This window comes from Seriola lalandi, unplaced genomic scaffold, assembly GCF_002814215.2.
Source record: "Seriola lalandi dorsalis isolate HSWRI2012SDOR001 ecotype SW California unplaced genomic scaffold, Sedor1 jcf7180002054579, whole genome shotgun sequence".
NCBI classification, from domain to species: Eukaryota; Metazoa; Chordata; class Actinopteri; order Carangiformes; family Carangidae; genus Seriola; species Seriola lalandi.
Window position 1 is genome coordinate 1,209,131 of NW_019525132.1, and position 15,468 is coordinate 1,224,598.

Consider the following 15,468-nt stretch of genomic DNA (forward strand, 5'->3'; position numbering starts at 1 on the left):
ATTCATTTTGCAGTGTACATATTTTTTCTTGTATATATTCATATTTTTCTATGTACTTTTTTCTATAATATTTCTTCACATTTTATTGTAAATATTTTATCTTTTTGTTAAATGTTCTATTTATATCTAAAATGTCTGTTCTCCAGTACTTGCTTGTTTCATATTTGTTAATATTTCTTTCCTTCTCACTATGTCTATTTATATGCACCAAAACACCACAGCAAATGCCTTGTGGAAAACTTACTTCACAATAAACCAGATTCTGATTCTGTGACTTTTTTATGCCTTACTATGTCATGACGTTTTTATGACATTTAATGCCTTATTATACTATCCATTTTTATGCCCTACTCTACTATCACTGTTATGATTAGGTATTAAATTCTGTTTAGACCCCAGAGCAGATTCAGACACAGACAGAAACGGATGGATGTACTAAAAGTTCTTTATTGGCACAAGCCAAACTCAGAAAGTGCACATGGAGAATATTAGTGAGAAGTGCAGGGGGGAAAGGGATCCAGGTGGAGACTGGTGGCGTCCGGAGGTGAGAAGCTGGCCAAGCAGTTGAGTATCCGGTGTAAAGACGGCAGGTAATGGCGGAGGATCTTCAGCAGGAAAAGGCACAGCACTGGTTCTGGCAGAAGTGAGGAGAGACACTGGTGAGTTCCCCCCCAAAAAACAGTACAGGAGATCAAGTAGGGTTTCTTTCACAACAGCCCACGTTGGCCTGGAGCATTACCACATTGCGCGCTAAACAATCTGGCAACAAGTGAGTGAAGAGCCGGGGTTCTACAGGGCTTGATGATTGATGAGTAACAGGTGTGCCAGGTAGTCAGCGCTGCACCACGCACCTGCTAAGAAGCACACACACACTCACACAAAGAGGAGGAGACACAGGCAAAGACAGACAGGGAAAACAAACACAGGAAAAACTGGGGAAATCTAGCAGTCACAGAGGGGCTGTGACAATGACATTTTTATTATTATTTATTTATTTATAAATATTCTTTATATATTTATATTTATTTATTATTTATTATTATTTTCTGCCTTACTATACTTTGACGCTTTCATGACATATTTACATTTTATGCCTTACTATACTATGACATTTTTAATGACCTTTTATGCCTTACAATACTCTTATTTTTTATGCCTCACCATTAAAATTCTATGTTTCTATATTATTAATTATAATATATTAATAGTTTCTTATTAAATTTAACCATACATGTCTATATTTTGTATTTACATATATAATGAAAATATACTGACAGGCTTTTGGATATATATATATTTATGTAACATATCTATTGTATCTATTGTATAAACGTATAATATAAAAAGACATACTAAAACAGACATATATGTCAATATATGATATTGTTCCAATTTCTAACAGGTTTGATATGTAATTTTTACATAACTAGCCTATATTGTACATGTATACATGATTTTACTTCATATGTACGTATATTTCATATATTGAAATTCATCACATGCACATGTTTTAAATTTGCATATGGGTATTTCTGAATGTAAATTCAGATCTTATATTTTAATAAACCCTTTGGTTGACGGCATCAAAAAGTCAATCTATTTTTTTGTATAGGTGGTGGGGTTGTTGCAGCCACACCAATGTTGAGACTAAACCTTCACCCTTGTCTTACTCTTTGCAAGAGGCTGAAGAAGGTTCAAAATGTTGAACTATTCTTCTATGGAGAGATCTCCAACTTTCAGATTATTAAATGGCTTCTAGGTGTTAATTCTTTGTTTTACCACCCACAGCTCCTTTTTGTTGTTTCTCTTTTGCTATTGTTATATCTGTTCTCTTGCTTTTGTCACAGTTTCTTTTATAGTTTTACTATGAAAGTACCCATTTAATTTTCACTCCCACCTTATGCAAAAATATATGTGAATACCTGGTAGATATTGTAGTTGTAAAGGCAGAAAACAATTTTGTGTGCCCCACCCCGATCTCATCTCATCTCATCTCTCCTCTCCAAAGGGCAACCACTTCAGGGCAAACTCAAAACGCTCCTCTTTCTCTCCTGCATGCAAGTAATCAATTCAATTTGCTTGACCTTGGTTCAAAGACAAAGTACGTTTTTTCTCTCAGAAACAAAAGGGAAAGAGAAAATGAGGCACAACAGAGAAGTAAGATCCCTTCTTTATACAACTAACCTCCAGGCAGTGCTGAATGTATAATGTATTTAAGTTAATACATTCTATAAAGAATTTTTGTTGAGCTATTTTCTTGGTTAGAGTGGAAAGGATTCAATATTAGGTCACGTGGACTTAGTTTTTATGTGGAATCCATTAGAATACCTATATGTATGCGGAAATATGTGAATTAAAGGAAAAGAATAGAATGAACCACTCATCTTGGCTTTAGCATTGGTGTGTTCATCCAACTTTATGAAGCCATTCGATGTTGTGCGTTGATGCACATCCATTTTGATATGCCAACATTAATTACAGACTTACAGAATTCATTAATATTCATCTCTGCTTCTAGTCGCCCCAATGGTAACTAAGGCCCACCTGTTTCTGTGATAAAGATTGGATTAGGGTTGAGGATGGCACTCAGTGAAGACGCGGGTGTTTTTCTTTTGGCAACGGTGTGAAACAGAACAGACTGTGTTAACGTCCAACCTCATTCAAATGGTCATTTATCACATCAGTCTCTTGTTTGTGTAAGTGGAAAGGACTAAGCATCATATGAATCATACATGAGACGGACTCATTGTTTCTTTGTGGATGTCTGAAACTCTTTTTATGAATATGTGTATACGTAAAGAAAGAGTAGTGATTTAGTAGATACGTGCTTGTGTGCTCCCCTGCTCCTTTAACTCAGAATTAAGCCAATTTAACTAGAGACACATAGGAGAGTAAAGACTCATGGCAAAAGCTCTGCAGGTAAGTGGCTTAGCAGAAAAGCAGCATAATTTGCCTGTTAATGAAAAGGTCGCCAACTGTAAGATTATGCAGGAAGGCTGCCTGCTACAGTGGTAATTTGTGCAAACATATCAGAGTTAATCAGGAGAAAGAGCCTGCAGAGCAGCAACAAAAGAGAAAGCAGGAGGATGAAGTCCCAGAGTATCAATGGAATTTCAGTGATGGGTAATTTTTAGAAAAGTCCTTTCAGGTTGGCTGCATATAGATTTGCTGAATTTGTAATGTCAGTTGACTCCTAAATTGTACTGTGAACATATAAAAATGAATATGGTAAACATAGTCCCATAAAACCTTAACCAAATGTATTTGAAGATACCAGAGCTGCCCAAAATGGCCGTATGTTGCAACACAGGTCACCTACACACACACTACCTTGATGCAGTTGCTAAGGAAGTGGATGGGAGTGAGCCTGAGGGGAATTTCCCTCCCTGTTCATTTCCCCTTATGCCTGGTTAAACATGATGTATTCACCCTGTCATGTCTACCTGTCCCCATGGAATCAATGGGCCATGGACTCATAAATGTACAGTAGTAGCCATCTTGCATCCAGCCCATATATTATACATGAGTACATGACAGAACCACTGTAGGAGTGTCTTTTGAACACTACAACATTATACAACACTTGCATAAATATGCTCATTAAATAACTTCTGTTCAGACTCTTCCCTACTATAATGTATTTTTCATCACGAAATATCAATTCTTCAGAGACAAGTGCACAGAAAAGCACAAAAACAAGTGAACACAATGATGCATGTAAATGTATTCCTGTAGGATTTGGCCGTAAAACCAACAACCAGCAAGAAATATAAGGATATCCGGTATAAGGCGTCACAAAAAAATGCCTCCCTACCATATAGCAGAATCAGTGCCTCTCAACAAAATTGAACAGTATAAGCTCCACAAAGGTAACATTTATAACAAAGACATGACATTGAATTGCGTTATATTTTAGAGGTATTCACTGAGAACATTTAGTTCAGCAAACACGTCAGGCAGAGAATCAAAGTGGTTTTGTGTGCTGTAACGAGTTGCACCTCAGAGGAGACAGGTTGCTCTTAATACAGGTGGACTACAGTGCTCATTCTCAGAGGAGGCACCCTCTGTAATTTGCTTACATTTTTTTTTTTTTAGCAACAAAGTCATGTTGCTACTTATTATCATAGTGTGTGAATGCCGTAGGCGTCTGCGTGCACACATGCCTGAGTGTACATATGCTTATAATTCAGGCTTGTGTGAGAGTGTAGCTCCGTAGATATGATGGGATCTCTGGGGGTTTCATTCAACCCCGCTTCCGTCCTTTTCTCCCTCTCACTCTGTCTCAGTATCTGTGATCACAATGAGGCTGTGTTTTGTCTCAGCTCATGTTCCTGATAACAGCTAATGAGGAATCACAGTCACAGTCTCCCTGCTTGCCCCTCAGAACTGATCCAATGAATTAATAATGAAATTCTGACACAATGAATGTGAGCGTGGGGGAGTGGACCTCACCTAGGATAATGAGAAACCCATCTCTGTTACTGTTTGTCTGTTGTGCAAGTGCATCTCAGTGTGTGTGAGAGACCTGTGTTCACACATAGACTCTCATGTGTATTTCACTGTGTGTACTGGTGTATAAAGTGTGTATTACCATATTGGATCCTCCGCATCTCTGCATAATGCTTCTACCTGCTTTGACCTAATATTGACACGTCGAACCATGACTCAAGGGCTCGAATTAATTTCAACTGAAATTATGACAGAACACCACTCGTGCCTCAACAATCTCATTTTCTTCCCTTTTCCGTCATGAAACAGTTTATCGTTTGAATTTGTCAGCGACGAACACCTGGGCACTTCATAACCAGTGGTGATTGGGGACCATTTGCTGCAAGGGTTCAATTAAGCATTATCAGCGGTTGGCATGCCGGTGTTGGCTATGTGCAGAGCTGAAACGCTTGGGAGTTATGTAAGATCAAGTTTGACTGTGTCCAGATGGTGGCTGCCATGATCTGCACAAAAATAAGACAAGTGCGAGAGGGAATATCTCTTTCTGATTCCTTGGCAATGGATGCTGTGTTATGTCTTAAAGGCGCAGTTCACCGTTTCGGGCAATCCGCATTCACTTATTGCTGTGTTAGATGGGAAGATCATTACCACTCTCATATCTGAAATACGAAGCCACAGCCGGAGGTGGACAAGGAGAATCTAGCGGTTATCCTTGCTGCCAGTCTTTATGCTAAGCTAACTGTCATATGTAAGAGACAGATATGACTGAAACTGAAACTGCGCCCTTTAAGTTTTCTTTCTGGTATTTCTTCATAATTTTGACACTTTAGAGTGATGGAGTGAAGATACTGAGGGCATCTATGAAAAGTCTTGCCCTATAATTTCATGGACACATGGTATGATTTAGCCCACTGACTCACTGATATCTGAGGTGATTGAAATGGAGCGTGCAGTGAGCCAAGCTCCCACAGGTTCGGCAGATTGGTCCAAGCTGAAAGATCAGATAGCCATATGGTGGACCTGATGCTATATTGCTCTTTCTCCGTCTCTCCCCCTCCAACACAGAGCGAACTGTCCAACGATGAGACAGGCCTCTGTGAACAGTCAGTCATCCTCTCACATGGGAGGGACATCAAAGGAAACTGCAGACTTCTTCACACTGAATATTCTCTATATGCAAACACACAGCTGACCAAAACAAAGCAGGTTAGTGCGGCCTGTATTTCAAAGGCATTTGCAATTCAAATCACAGTCTCAAGTTTTCACTCAATCTGATGAAGCCCATATTGGTTGGAGCAGTTTAGTTTGTGAACTGTTGAGTGAGCTGTTTCAGAAGCCTCACTATATATACTAATAGTACAACTTGGCCTATGAACTGCAGGGTCAGCTATTGCTTAAGAATATGATTGCTGATATACTTCCATCTCTGAACTGCTGACAGGGCAAGATGGATCACCCAGTGCAACCGGTGCTGAGTAAAGTTGCAATCTAGGCCATGGTGGTATACATATATATATATATATATATATATATATCCATTCACTATCCATTGAGTGTAATTGTTGTTATTGTATGCGTTTGTATAGTTATTTTAACAGACTCTCTCTTCAGTTTTCATAGAACTGTAGATGTTTAAACTTTTAGGGCTTCTCATATATGTTCATTTATCATTCAAAACTTGATCTGAACAGTTTATTCATGACCTTAGAGACAGTTCGACCATGCTCACTCCCATGAAAACTGAGCGAACCCCTTCTGCTGACCTTGCGATACAATCAGAAACTCAAGGACCAGCAAGTAAGTAAACTTTGACCTTGACCTTTACCTAAACTGGCAATTGTAAACATCCATCATCATCCATCTGTTTATAGACTCCCTCGTGTTTTCCGCCCCTTTGGACTTCATTGTAGCGATGCTGGCGTGTTCCCAGATCGCAACACTTATTTTTGTTATTACAATGCTATCATGACCAATAGGAACCATGGCCAAAACCATAAAAATAACACCCAAGTTGTAATAAGCTGGAATTATCCTATCACATTCAGCTGTTTTCCTGTAATATTAAAGACAGTTTCTGCGTTGTTAGTTACTGAAAACACCATCGGGAATTGCTACATTGGATTCTGTGATAGTAAATGACTAATGAAAAGATGGGTTGATGCTGGAAACCCCACATGTACCCAGATGGCCTTTTTGTATCTGTGGGCTATTTCAGTGGCTGCAACTATAAACAATTTTATGCCATCTGCTAAGTGATGGATTTGAGTCCATCTGTCTAATTAAGCATCTCTAGAATCTTGTTCCTGGTCTGCATGAATGTGAGAGATGATAAACAGTCAGCAGCAAGAACTTCATACATATGGAAATTTGAATATGTTCTGTGCATATTGTGTGGACTTAAACGCTGGCCCAACAAGAGCCACATCCTCTCCTTCATATGGATTGCTTTATTCAGCCGTGGTAGGCCACACTGTGCTTATTTATTATTTATACACTGCAGGAGAGGGCATATTCCCTTATTGTAGAGCGCTACACCATGGCATATTAGATTTAATGTAAACTATTTTGCTCTCTCCTCATATGGGAGCCAGGGGACAGGTTGTAAAGGTTTTAGAGTACACATGCTGGTGGTCCAACATTTAGAAAAATACACAAATCCACACCAAGGTAAACAGGTATAACCGATTTCTAGCTTTAGTCTTATTTTCCGTGTTGGAGCAGAGGAGTGGTGTCCTGGATTTCTAACTGAACTCAGTCTTAAAGGGGAATCCCACTATTCTGTACAGGAAAATCAAAGGTAGTGCTACTCAGCCATTTGCGGCTCTGTAAGTCTCTCAAGTTTGAGATGTTTACCAAAGAGGAAGGGCCAAACCATCAGTGGCACAGTCTCTCTTGGTAAATGCCAAATTTAAGAAGTTAGGTTATCAGGTATTGATTCCAAAAATGTGAGAAATGAATCCCATATTTAATGAAAAATATGACTTTTTTGTTTGATCGTATATGTAAGCCTTTCAAGCCTTTGAAGAAAGTTCAAGTGCAATATTAATTAGATTTAGTACTCTGTTCCCCATGATATAATTACGTTAAATTCATTCAAAAAACATTTTAAACACTAACAAAAATGTTGCTTTAGCTCATTTTAAGAAGTGTAATGTTTTCATAACTGTGAGTGATGTATGGCTCTGATCACTCTGATCACTTGTGACACTGTTATGAACACAGCAAAAGGAGCCGGTGCTTCAACAATTCAGTTTGAGGTTTTCCCCTGGTGGCTGTAGTCTTTTCATGATTTTTTTTTTTTTTTTTTAAAATGTATCTTCTCACCTGATTTTATCCCTCTGAAATATGCCTGTTTGCTCCTCTCCGCCTGTACCACAGCTACTCCATTCACAACACCATCGTGGCATCTTGCACACGCATACTGTACATGTTAGGGACTAGATGACCACACAGTTATATCCAACATATGTGCATGCACACACACCACGCACACACGCACACACACACACACGCACGCACCTCACCCACACACACACACACACACACACACACACACACACACACACAGGTGGCTGAGTAACAAGACAGTTTGACATGTACGAGCAGGTTTTGCTGACCAGTGGGAGTTTCTAACTGACGTTAGGAGAAATCCCACAGTCATTTAACTCTTCGCCTGGCTGTTTTCACACCCGCTCTCTGTAGACTGCTTAACACAAGCTGGGCTGTCAAGGGCTGTCAGAAGGGAGAGAGAGAGAAAGAGAGAGAGTGAAGATATCTCTGCATATATCTGTGCACGTGCATACTGTATGTCTGCATCTAGCTAATTTGTACTGTATGTGTACAGTGCTGTCTGTCTATCTCTGTGTATGTATGTGTGTGTGTGTGTGTGTGTAAGGAGGAGGAGTGTGCCTCTAATGAGCTCTGTAGCCAAGGGGAAAAAGGAGCCTAAAGCGTTGAAAATCCCTCATGAGACACACTGAGGTGTGTTTCTGTGTGTGTGCATGTTTGTGAGGGAAGGATTCAGGGGGTTGGTGAAAGAGAAACAGATTGAAAAGAGGCATTGATGAAGAAAGAATATATATATATATATGAATATATTTATTCAATCGACCTGTGTTATTAATCAACCAGGAGGAGACGCATATTACAATGTTGGACTCATTAAGATTCAGGCGTTATGATAAATATGGTCTCATGGCGTTTAAGAATTCATATCATTTGCCATGTGATCAATTAAATAGTTAAATAGGCTGCACTTATATAGTCTTTGAAACTATTCAAAGCGCTTCACAATTTGCCTCATTCACTCACACATACATCACACCCATACAGCCATGTATGAGTGTTTCACAACAGCCATCAGAGGCAATTTTGAGACTGGAGGAGCCAGGGATCAAACCACCGATCTTCTGATTAGTGGACGGGCCGCTCTACCTCCAGAGCAACAGTTGCTTTAAGACTATTTTAAACATGTTTGATGTAGTCATGTCACGTAGTGGGAGAATGAAGTAAACGAAGTAAAAGGAGGAGATATTTTGACATGTGACTATTTTCTCAGTGGCTCTGGCTTATGGCTTGTACATGTGCTTCTCTATCTGCATAATGGCTGGTGTGTGCATTTTAGTGAGTGTGTGTCAAATGTCCTTTTGGTGTATCCTGGTCGCCTTGATTGCCAGGGCTACGTGCCAATGTGTCTGGGTACATTACACAGCACCCAAACAATCTTGACCAGAAAAAGCCAAGGGGATAAGGCCTACTCTGTGTGTGTGAGCATGTGTGTGTGTGTGTGTGTGTGTGTGTGTGTGTGTGTGTGTGTGTGTGTTTGTGTGTGTCTGTGACTGCATGTGTGAATGATCACAGAAAGATCACTGAGAGGTTGACAATTTTCTGAGAAAAGAACCAAGCTCAGCCGTCTAGCAATTCTAATTGACACACTGCCAAGAAATCTGTCACTGCACCGTGTCAACTAAGTTGCTGAGAGAAAAGTGGAAGGCTAAAGAAGTGATATATTAGATTCACGGTCATTCAGGGCAGTTTCATTACAAAGAAAGAAAGACATGAGGACAGAAAGAGAGGGTAAGTCAAATAAGGGTGTACAAAGAGGAAAGACTGATAGTGAGAAAATATAGCCTACAGGGCTCATAAAAAACAGCAAGATTGGTACAAGAACACACAAAGAAGAAGAATGGTCTGCAGTAAGGGATAGCAGTGCAAAAGGGGGAGAAAAGCAAAAACTAGACAAAGAGGAACGGAGACAGATAAAGAGGGAACGCAAAGAAAGAAAGCATAAAAATGAAATCCTCTAGCAAAGCAACCTGCCAGTGGAGCGTTGTATCCAACAGTTGAGTACTTCAAAATTTGGTTTTAAAGAAACAAAACAGCAGGAGTGAGGCCAGATTAGTTTGAGAAATTCATGTCTTGTTCTTAATAAGATTTTGATATGCTTGTCTGCCTGTTGCTGTGAGAGCTTAGTGATGCACCAAACATATATCTGCTGTTGTCAGTGAGCTCGGTAATGCACCTCTCCTTACCCGGCTTTGTTACGCTGTAATGAGAAGTGTTTTTTGCGCGATATCGCTCCGTCTAATACTCCCGATTTCGGTCTCTGTCGGGGTGTTTCTGCATTGTGATTTTTTTTCTGATGGGAAATTAATGCAGCTGTGTGGAGGCTGAATGAAGGAATGGGGATGTAAAGAGAAAGGAGGGAAATGAAGAGAGACAGAACAGCAAGGGGAAGAGAGAGTAGTGGAAAAAAAAACCCAACAAGATTAGTCAGAGCTGTGAAAGAGCAAGTACAAAAGGGAGAAATTATGAAGGAAAAAGCAAAGAATAAAAATAAAAAAATCACTAGTGGTCAGATTTGAGGAAATTGGAAAAGACAGATGCCCTTAGGGCCATTTGTCTCCCCTGAGGCAAGGTTACAGGGGGCAAGGCCTCTGCATTAAAAATCCCATGGCTTTGTGTAAGAGCTCAGCTTCCCCTCTCACCTCTTCCTAAGTTTGGTATTGCATATGCATCATAAACTAATCTCTACATTCCATCACTTTCTCTTCCCATTGTTCCCAAATCTTTTAGGTTAAATTGGGGAGAGATGGGAACTGTCATTTTATAAAAACGTGATTAATCCCTCATTCTTGTGTTTCACCACAGTGGTCAAAGGTCATGGGAGGTCAAACCTCTGACCTCCAGGTAAAAGATTTTTCTGCCAGGCCATACCATGAATAGTACCGAAAATTGCTAACATGGGTGTACATGCCATTGTTTGTTTGTTTTTTTAAATAAGAATGACTACTTTATGATTATACTGTATTTCAGTTTTGTTTCCATCTCAGTTAACTATTTTGAATTCTTTTGTACGTATAACAATGCACACACAAGTGGAGGAAGTAAAATCTTTAACTGAAGTTAAAGTAGCAACAATATAAAAAATGGCATTGGAAATGTCTCTTAGGCAGTTATGTATTATTAGCAACTTAAAGAACTTTATTTGATTAAAATCAATCAAAACTAAATGTAGTCATAATAAAGGATTACATGCTGTTTGTTAATTTAATCTATAACAATGCATCATATTTCATAAGATGAAGAAATGTTTTATATGGAACATTTTGTAAATACTTAGGTAAAGTACAGTCTGAAGGGCAGGCAGTATTTAAATAAATGTACTTAGTTACATTCCACCAGTGGCATACACTCTACTGACAAACAGCAAAAAACAAGAATTTAACTTCACAAATATTCTGCCACTACTAGAAAATAAAGAAAACCAGATACATGAACTTTCAGGAAAAGAGATACTTCAAAGACTGAGAGGCCATGTGATCTGATGTAGAGAAGACCTTGGGGCATAAACACACTGTGGCACCAAGAAAACAGTAAGAAATGAAAATCTCCAGGACTGTGTTGTCTAAACAAATAGTGTCAAGGCTGCTGGACACTGATAAATATTATCACTGCAGTACCTTCTGTGAAATATCCTGTTAAAGTATGCAAATAAAGCCTCTCTCCAGACATGGACTCATCTGGAAATGGTAGATTTTGGGTTCAGTTTATTTTACGATATTAAGAGAATCGAGATCTGTGGCGTATGATGATTAAAAACAGAGGAGGGCTAAATGGCAGTGGTGTGTGAAATGTATAAAATTGAAGTGTCGTACAGAAAGAAAGAAAGAAAGAAAGAAAGAAAGAAAGAAAGAAAGAAAGAAAGAAAGAAAGAAAGAACATTCATTCAACCCAAACAATCCAGTCATCACACTGTTGAGATGAACAACTCATCAAATTCGGAGAGCACTTGCCACACTCACACACACAGACTCACATATGCTCGTAAGTGGCCCAATCAACTGCAGACTGGAGAAACAATCCCAAGTAGCATTATTTGCCTCTTGACTCAGCATTTCTTTACTAACAGAAAGGCAGAGAGACGAATGCTCACAACAAAAGCCTGTTATTGATCCGATGCCTACTGAATCAAATGCATACAGCGGGCAGGGGAAGCCAATTTGCAGAACAAACAATGATTTTCCAGTTAGGCTGTCGAAAAAAAAAAAGAAAAATCTGATTGAAGTGAACATTTTATTGCAAATACTGATGCTGCTTTAACAATGTGTGCACATAGAGCTCGTTCTCGGATAATTAGGAATGCATTCACATTAGCGTCAGGGTGATCACTCGATAGATAGCTGCCGAGCATCACTTGATAAATCAGCTTGTAAGATAATGCTAAATACTTGTGACATCCAGTCACATCAGTAAGTAGCTGGGAGATCAATGACTGTTGGTTGTTGTGGGGGGGGGGGCTTAGGTGACTTTTTCCGCAGCATTTTGTGATGAACAATGAGGCAGCAGGACTGTAGAGGTTGTAATAATTAGCAGTTATTTACCCAGTAGCACACAGCTCTCACTCAATCATCAAGTTACATGAATGAAAAAGCAGACATGCAGTCAATCTACCAAAAGTATTCTGGTAGCCGTCCAGTTAGCCAACCAAATATTCGTTCATTCACTGAAGTAGGTGATGAGCCAGCTATAGTCAGTCACACAGCCTTACAGCAGGGCCAGCCAGCCTGTCAGCCAAAAAGCAGCCTATGTCATTTGGTGGTCAGCCAGGCTCGCAGTCAACCACCCAGCCAAAAAACCCAAAAAGTCACCCAAATATTTGGCGTGCCAGACATTCCCTCACCCGGTATGTCAGCCAACCGAATCAGCTTTTCCGCCAGCATTGCTATTGGATTCCAAAGGAAGAGAGCGAGCAGAAACATAGGAGGTTAGCAGGAGAGAAGGTGGGAGAAACAGAGACACAAATCAAGATAAACAGAGAGAGAGGGTGGGAAAAAAAATCGAAGCTTGACAGAATACTGCTCGGCAGTCAGCAGCGGATCCAGCAGATGGTATAGTCTTTCACTGCATTCATTCAATAATGGGCAGGCTGTGATAAATAAATATGTGAATGTGTGCGGAGGTGCAGGTGTGCGAAGGCATGTGGCGCACATACGCAAAATCACTGTAATGATGAATTTCATTTTGTCAGTTTATGAGACTGAGTGGGTGAGAAAAACAATGAGAAGTGATCATTCGGAAACATAATAAAAAAAAAAAAACCTAATAGAGAAATAAACTTAGTAGTAATATCTCATTTTAATAAAGGGACAGGATTAGCAGAAATTAGTGGCAATTATGGGGAGTGACAATAGATGACACAGAAGGACCTTTGATGGCCGTAGCTAGATGAGGCACGGTGCTGCCAAAAGCACTTCATCATTGTTACACAGTTTCTGTGCAGACACGCCATTACAAACTTCACACACAAACACACACAGATACAGAGCACGGGCATGCTTACCGCCAGGGAGGAGGCCTTTGTCTAATAATAAATTATGCCATAACTGTGTCTGTGTGTGTGTGTGTGTGTGTGTGTGTGTGTGTGTGTGTGTGTATGTGTGTGTATGTGTATCTGTGTGTGTGTGTGTAATAATAGAAGAAAGAAACTGAATGACTCATGAAAACATTACAGTTTGATACGGCAGCCTGGGGACCAAGTATAGAGGTTAGATGGTATAGAATTGGCAGGAAATATAAACACAAAAATAACAGGCACAGAAGAAGACTCAGCAAAGTTGTGTTGATAATGAAACAGCCCACTGAGACATATACCCACATGCCTTTAACTAATTCATTTCTTAAAACACTTGTCATCACCTCTGTTTTTTTGCAGCCCTATTGCCCTCTGAAGAGATTTATACGCCAGCATTCTGCTTTACTGATTCATAGTAAGCATAATCCACTGGGAGTAGTGTGACACCAGCAGCCTGGGGTTGTCTCATCTCATAGTATGCCCTCTATCTCTAACCCTAAGTAGTTTTGCTTGTCTTCATGAGTGAATGTTAATAATAACCAACTGAAAATCTTGCAGACATGTTCTATATTAATAATCTGTTTCCCTAAAACATGTTTTACTGATCCACAATACTTGCATATGCATTACTCACATTCTGTGTGTTTTTTCTTTTTAAATATGTAATATGTAATATGTACTGCAAAAGTGACTCAAAGAACGCACAAACTTATTTCTGGGTTGACATGTTGTAGTCGTACTATACAGCATTAGCACTATGTAGCACATATTAGGCCAACAATGTCATTAGCATAAGCCTGCCATGCCACCACATAACCACTGCAGATTTTGACTCCTTTATTTACGATTATGTAAGATCCCCTTGAGGGAAGTTAATGAGCTAAAATATTGGGGAAATATGTTTGAGGGGGATAAGGAACTTAAAGGAACCACTTGCTCTCACAGGCTACATCGGGAATTTGATCCCTCACTGGAAACTTGATTCCTGCAACCGAGATGCCGCTGAGCTGAAAACCAGTTGCTGCCTCCACTAAGTGAATCCGACTGCTCAGTCAGACACCTTGCTTCCAGCTGCTGTTGTGCTGTACACGCTGAGCAGATCTGCCAGTCGAAGCTACTTCAACCTGGGCTCCCTCAGCTTAGTGTGAGCACCGCTGTTGACCTGCCTGACCTGCATGGATCTCACCTTCTGGAGCCAAGGGCTTGTCTGGAGCCATAGCAGAGCACCATGACTGGTCAATGACTTTTTCCTTAATTTTTGTTGATCAGTGGTAGAATTGCTGTGTGCCGGCTGAGACCTTGTTTTCCACTGGCGACTATTGAACCAAGCAGTCAGCACAAAGCTTTCACCACTTCTTTTATCCACTTTAGGCTACAAAGTTTTATTTACAAAAGTTTTCTTGTCGAGATATACTGAAGATTAAATGTGTTTGGACACACTACAAGCATCTTGTAGACAACTGCCAAACATTCCCCAAAGCATACCAAACTAATAAATATTTTTTCTCCAAGGCAGCCAGTAGTTTCCATTTTATTTCCAATGGCAAGAAAAAAGTTGGTGAACGCTCTGGAATGACCTGGTTTTATCTCCATGGAGTGGTCATAAATGTGACAAATACACAGTCCTCCATGATGGTGATGGTGAACTGTCCAGGCTCAGAGGCAGAGAAAGCCCCAAATCATGATGCTTCCTCCATCTATCATCGCTTTAGATTGTGTCTTACATACACAACACTCATATTTACACTGGTTTCTTACTTACTTCATTCCTTATTATTATTATCATTCTAGAGACATTCAATAAATTACGTGAAACCTTAGTCGCGCAACGGCTGTTAATTATACATGAGTGAAAAATTCATAGTTTTCTTTTAACTCTGAATCCACCAGAATGTCACTTCGAGACGAGCATCTACACATTATTGAGCTCAGTATTATGACAAAATGACTGAATCAGAAAATTTTGTCAGAGACGTTTTGTAAGGCATGAAAAAAACGCTCAATTATGTTACATAAGAAAAGCCACAGGTGCTTAGCCAAAACTGCTTCTATTGTCAGCTATGTCTTTGGAGTATTTTATCCGTCTCAGTGGTGACAAGCAGGCCTAGACAAACACAACAAACCAACATCTAAACGTCTCTTCACACTGCATATCGACATCTTCT

At 39.7% G+C, this 15,468-nt stretch overlaps 1 long non-coding RNA gene across 1 annotated transcript in view; it reads right to left on the bottom strand.

The window, feature by feature from the left end:
* Nucleotides 1–443: 443 nt before the first annotated feature.
* LOC147818464 (uncharacterized) overlaps nucleotides 444–15,468 on the bottom strand; it is a 47,564-nt gene continuing 32,539 nt past the window's right edge. Inside the window, exon 4 of the long non-coding RNA XR_015437947.1 lies at nucleotides 444–634. This is a non-coding gene — a long non-coding RNA (uncharacterized LOC147818464). The remainder of the gene's footprint in view (nucleotides 635–15,468) is intronic.